We start from the raw sequence: 6157 nt of genomic DNA on the forward strand, positions 1-6157 counted from the left end.
CTCAAAATTACTAATTCTGTCTTCAAGTGATTCAGATCTGCTCTTATGTGCCTCTAACGTATTTTTAATCTCATCTATCATGTCTCTTATTCCCGTAAATTCTGTTACCTTTTTTTTTTGCAGGCTTTCAAATTGCTCTTTATGCTCACCCAGTGTCTTCTTAATATCCTTTCTCTTTTTAGTCATGTTTTCCTTCAGTTCTTTGACTTGATTAGGAGATTTGTGTGATTATCATTGATTAGTTGTCTAGATCCTGTATTTTGTCAGGATATTTGGTTTGTCCCTTTGGCTGGGCCAACTCTTCCTGTTTCCTAGTATGGCTTATAATTTTTTGCAAATGTCTAGACATATGAACATGGTGAATTTACTCTGATGGTCAATTTCTCTCTCTTGCCCAGTGCTTTTATTTCCCCACAATTCTTCTTTGATTTTTAGTTCAACTTATTCTGAGTCTTTAAAATTGCCCAACTTAAGTCTTCAAAATCAGGTCAGTGATTTACTAATAGGACAAAGATTTTCTCCCAGGGATTGGGGCTAAAGAGAGACGTAAAAGCAGTTTTTCTCCTTGCAGTGTCCTGGCCAGCCAGCAGATGGTGCTTGTCTGTGAACCTTTCCACTGAGGTATTTCTTTCAACCTCTACTTTCCAGTATTTCTGGCCTAACCATAGTCAAGATTCAAAGTGGGCTCTGCTGACCAAATTCCCTGAAGATAAATCACTCTGCCTTCCAATGTCTCCTTTCTCTGCCCTAGTAACAGCTGACAGGCAGGAAGATGTCTGTTCACCCCTTAATCAGCTGCAGTGAGCCAGGGGTTTTATCCAGGCTTAATGTCTTGAGGATGGGGATGGGGGCTGTTCCAGGCCACTGGGGGCATTTAGTAGCTCATGTTTGCTGTTTCAAGTTCTTCATCTCTCTGTCCCTCACCCTGCTGGGGCTTGTGCTGCATGTTCCTGGTGTGCTGACACCAAAAGCAGATTCCCTAAGACAGCTTTTGGCCCTTGACCATCGTTTTATTGAGAGAGTTGAGCCCTGCCTGCCTACTTTGATGCCGTCTTCCCAGAACTCCATTTCCTTTATTATTATAAGTTTGAACATCTCCTCTTGTGTGTTTTGGCCATATTTAATCCTTAGAATAATCCTTTGAAATATTATTATTCCCCTTTCAAATAGAAGGTACAAGAGGTTTGGGATTTTTTGTTTTTTATTTTTAGCTCATGGTACTCTTTATTGTGACACTCAGTGGAAACATCTGTAAAGCAGTTTACTGTAGTGGTGACATCTGCAACACATGTTAAGGCACTTATATTATATTAAAAAGTGGGCGTGGGGGTTCTATTCACTCCTTTGTGACAGCAACCAGGAGCTGAATTCAGAGTTTTTTAGGCATATATAGCTTTTATATATCTTCATGATACATCAAGAGTTTGTTTCCTTTTTAAAAAATGCCTTCTTTGCCATAGGTAAGTCTAAATGCTGCATATACAAAACAGTTGAGAATACAGGTAAATTCAGCAACCAGTGGAGAACAAGCTACTCTCTTCTAAACATGGTTCCAAAGGAAAGGCAGTGATAAAAACTTGAACTTTTATCATTTATTATGAGAGGGGAGGAAAAAAGAAAACATTTTTTTTTTATAACTTTCAAAATACATCTACACAGATGACAGGCTTTCAGACCATGCTGAGGCCATGGTGCCTTTAACAATATTACTACTATTGACTGTCATCCATAAAGTACATTAGTTGTAATTTTCCTGTGTGTCATTATATTCGTAACACTTCGTAAAAGAACATTCTTATATTTATACCGTTAACCACAATCTTCATCCCCCTGTGAAATCACTGTTATGCATACCCTAGATTATTCTCTAGTTTCCATTCAATTGACATTTACATCCACAGACCACCCCTTTCAGCCACAATCTCACTTATAAATCAGCAGTGTTAGTTATACTTACTATAACATGTTTCCATCCACTCTATTCATTTCCACACATTTACAATAAATGTTATTAAAAATGCTACATACAGGGAAGCGGACTTGGCCCAGTGGTTAGGGCATCCGTCTACCACATGGGAGGTCCGCGGTTCAAACCCCAGGCCTCCTTGACCCGTGTGGAGCTGGCCCATGTGCAGTGCTGATGCGCGCAAGGAGTGCCGCCCCATGCAGGGGTGTCCCCGTATATGGGAGCCCCATGCGCAAGGAGTACACCCTGTAAGGAGAGCCACCCAGCGCGAAAGAAAGTGCAGCCTGCCCAGGAATGGTGCTGCGCACATGAAGAGCTGACACAACAAGATGACGCAACAAAAAGAAACACAGATTCCCGTGGCAATGACAACAACAGAAGCAGACAAAGAAGAACACACAGCAAATAGACACAGAGAACAGACAATGGGGGAGGGGAGAGAAATAAATAAATAAATCTTTTTTAAAAATGCTACATACATTAAGCATCAGCTTCCATTCTCAAACCATATTCTATTTCCTAGTAACATATACTCTAGAGTTTATCTCCATGAGTTTACTCATTGGATTTAGTTCATATTAGTGAAACCATACAATATTTGTCATTTTGTTTCTGGCTTACTTCACTCAACATAATATCCTCAAGGTTCATCCATGTTGTCATATGGATCTTTCTTTTTCACTTTGTTTTAAAAAAGATACTTTGATTACATAAATATTACAGAGAATATATAGGGATATATGGATCTTGATTTCATTTATTCTTAGCTGAATAGTATTCCAATGTATGTATATACCACATTTTGTTTAGCCATTCATCAGTTGATAGACACTTGGGCTGGTTCCATATTTTAGCAATCGTGAATAATGCTGCTATGAACAACAGTTTGCTTCCCTGCTTTCAGTTCTTCTGAATACATTCCCAGCGATGGGACTGCTGGATCATACTGCGTTTCCATGTTCAGCTTCTTGATGTACTGCCAAACTGTTTTCCACAGAGGCTGTACCATTCTATATTCACATCAGCAGTCAAGGTGTGTTTGTCTTTCTCCAAATCCTCTCCAGCACTTGTAGTTTTCTGTTGTTGTTGTTGTTTATAATGGCCATTCTATAAGATATGAAATGGTATCTCATTGTAGTTTTGAGCTTTAGTTCCCTAAAAACAAGTGATGTTGAACATTTTTGTTCATGTGCCATTTTTTGGCCATTGGTATTTCCTCTTTGGAGAAATGTCTATTCAAGTCTTTTGTCCATTTAAAAAAAAATTTATTGTCTTTTTTTTTAAAGATACATAGATCACTCAAAATGCTACATTAAAAAATATGAGGTTTCCATATACCCCATTTCTCCCCACCCTCCTCACACATCAACAATCTTTTTCATTAGTATGGCACATTCATTGCATTTGATGAATACATTTTAGAGCACTGCCACACAGCATGGATTATAGTTTACATTGTAATTTACACTCTCCCCCAGTATATTCAGTGGGTTATGGCAGGATATATAATGTCCTGCATCTGTCCCTGCAATATCATTCAGGACAACTCCAAGTCCCAAAAATGCCCCCATATCACACCTCTTCTTCCCTCTCCCTGTAACTCCTGTGGCCACTGTCTCCACATCAAGGATAGAATTTCTTTCATTATTAGAGTCACAATAATTCTATAGTAGAATACTAGTAAGTCCACTCTAATCCATATTTTATTCCTCCATCCTGAGGACCCTAGGATGGCTATGTCCACTCCACCTCTAAATCAAGAGGCAGCTTAGATCCCACATCTTTTGCACATTTTTAATTGGATTGCTTGTCTTTTTATCATTGAGTTGTATGATCTCTTATTATAGCATGGATATCAAACCCTTATTGGCTATGTGGTTTCCAAACAGTTTTACCCATTGAGTAGTCTTCCTTTTCACTTTATTGACGAAGTTCTCTGAAGCACAAAAGTATTCAAGTTTGAGGAGATCCCATTTATCTATTTTTTCTTTCATTGTTTGTGCATTGGGCACAAGGCATAAAAAATCACCTCCTACCATAAGATCTTTAAGATGTTTCCCTACATTTTCTTCTAGCAGTTTTATGGTTCTTGCTTTTATGTTTAGGTCCTTGGTTCATTTTGGGTTAATTTGGGTTAAGGTATGAGATAGGGGTCCTCTTTCTTTCTTTTGGATATGGCTATCCAGTTCTTCCAGCACTGTTTGTCCAATAGACTGTTCTGGTCCAATAGGGTGGGCTTGACTGCCTTGTCCAAAATTACTTGACCATAGATGTGAGGGCCTATTTCTGAGTTCTCAATTCAGTTCCATTGGTCACTATGTCTATCTTTATGCCAGTACCAAGCTGTTTTTACCACTGTAGCTAAATAATATAATATTCTTTAAAGTCAGGACGTTAAAGTTGACTTTAACAAAGTGAACTTTGTTCTTCTTTTTTAAAGACATTTTTGGCATTTTGGGGGCCCTCACATTTCCAAATAAATTTAATAATGGGATTTTCTGTTTTTTTGTTTTTTTTTTTAAAAAGGCTGTTGGGATTTTTTATTGGGGTTGTGTTGGATCAGTATATCAGTTTGTGCAGAATTGACATCTTAACTATATTTAGTCTTCCAGTCCATGAACATGGAATGTCCTTCTTTCTAATTAGGTCTACTTTGGTATCTTTTAGCAATGTTTTATAGTTTTCTGAATATAGGTTCTTTATGTCCTTGGTTAAGTTTACTCCTAAATATTTGATTCTTTTTAGTCACTATTAGAAATGGAATTTTTCTCATTAGTAGTATATAGAAATGCTACTGATTTTTACATATTAATCTTGTATCCTACCACTTTGCTGAACTCCTCTATTAATTTTAGTAGCTTTGTTGTGAATTTTTCAGGATTTTGATTGTGGTGTACAATTCTTTTAGTGTGCTTTTAGATTTGGCTTGCAAGTGTTTTGTTCTGGATTTTTGCATCTATATTCATTAGAAAAATTGGTCTGTAATTTTCTTTCTTTATAGTATCTTTACCTGGTTTTGGTATTAGGGTGATGTTGGCTTCATAGAATGAAGCATTCATTGGTAGCATCCATCCTGGTCAATTTTTTTGAGCAAGATTGATATTAGATCTTTGAAAAATATGGAAAGTGTCATGAATTTGCATGTTAATTTTGCACAGGGGCCATGCTAATCTTCTCTGTATCTGTCCAATTTTTTTGTGTATGTGCTGCTGAAGCAAGTACCAGAGAGGTTAAATTCAAAGTTAGGTGACAAAATCTATCTAATGCAAAGGCCATATTTTTTCACTACTATCCTGCTGCCAAATAAATGTTTGATTCCTTCCTTCCTTCTGTGTAATTCTCCATAGAACATACTGTGTGTATTCCATTAGTTCTACTGATATGGACACATATCATGAAATTATTCTTTGGTTTAACTGCTATCACAACATTTGCAGAACACAGTTTAGAGGAGAGAGTCCCAGCAAATGAGCTTATTGTTACACTCAGGCACATACTCACCCTGAGAAATCAAGAGGGCTGAATGCTTTGCCAGCTCTGACACTATGTGATCATGAACCGGGTAAGAAAAATATTAGATTAGTAGCTGGAACATGGTGGCTGAGTCACTTTACTCTACCAGAGGAGAGAATCTGTCATAGACAACAAAAAATAGATAGAATTAAGCCCTCGGCCAATAATTCACAAATGTTTTGGGTTTCACAAATGCTTTGGACTAATAGTGGGGTCTTTTTGGCAACCCGAAGGAAGGAGTTACTTTCTACCCACAGGTATCACATCGTTCATGCAGTGAACTGTACTGCATTACTGCCTGAACAGAAGATATGGCCCTGACCACCTTCCCTTACTATGGTAGGTTAAATTATGTACCCTGGAAAAAAACATGTTATTCTTTCTCCCATTCCCATGGGTGTGAAATGATTGTAATAGGATCTTAACAATGTTATTTTTAGTTAAGGCCTTATTTTTAGTTAAGGTGTGGCCAACTATATCAGGATGATTCTTAATATTATTACTGGAGGCCTTATAATTGAGAAAGCCACAGGGACAAGCTCAAGCTGAAAGTCATTGGAACCCATAAGAGAAAGGAGAGTACATCGCCATGTAATGGAAGACCCAAGAAGCCCAAGGATTGGTGGCCGGCCTAAAAGCCACTGACCCTGGGAGGAAGCAAGTATTTTAGCCTCTGAA

General features: G+C 37.8%; 1 non-coding gene across 1 annotated transcript; it reads right to left on the bottom strand.

Moving 5' to 3' along the window:
• Nucleotides 1–5079: 5079 nt before the first annotated feature.
• Nucleotides 5080–5188, bottom strand: LOC111764368 (U6 spliceosomal RNA). Its single transcript, XR_002796994.1, has one exon. It is a non-coding gene; the product is annotated as a U6 spliceosomal RNA (small nuclear RNA).
• Nucleotides 5189–6157: the final 969 nt, after the last annotated feature.

This window comes from Dasypus novemcinctus, chromosome 8 (genome assembly GCF_030445035.2).
Source record: "Dasypus novemcinctus isolate mDasNov1 chromosome 8, mDasNov1.1.hap2, whole genome shotgun sequence".
In the NCBI taxonomy this organism is placed as follows: Eukaryota; Metazoa; Chordata; class Mammalia; order Cingulata; family Dasypodidae; genus Dasypus; species Dasypus novemcinctus.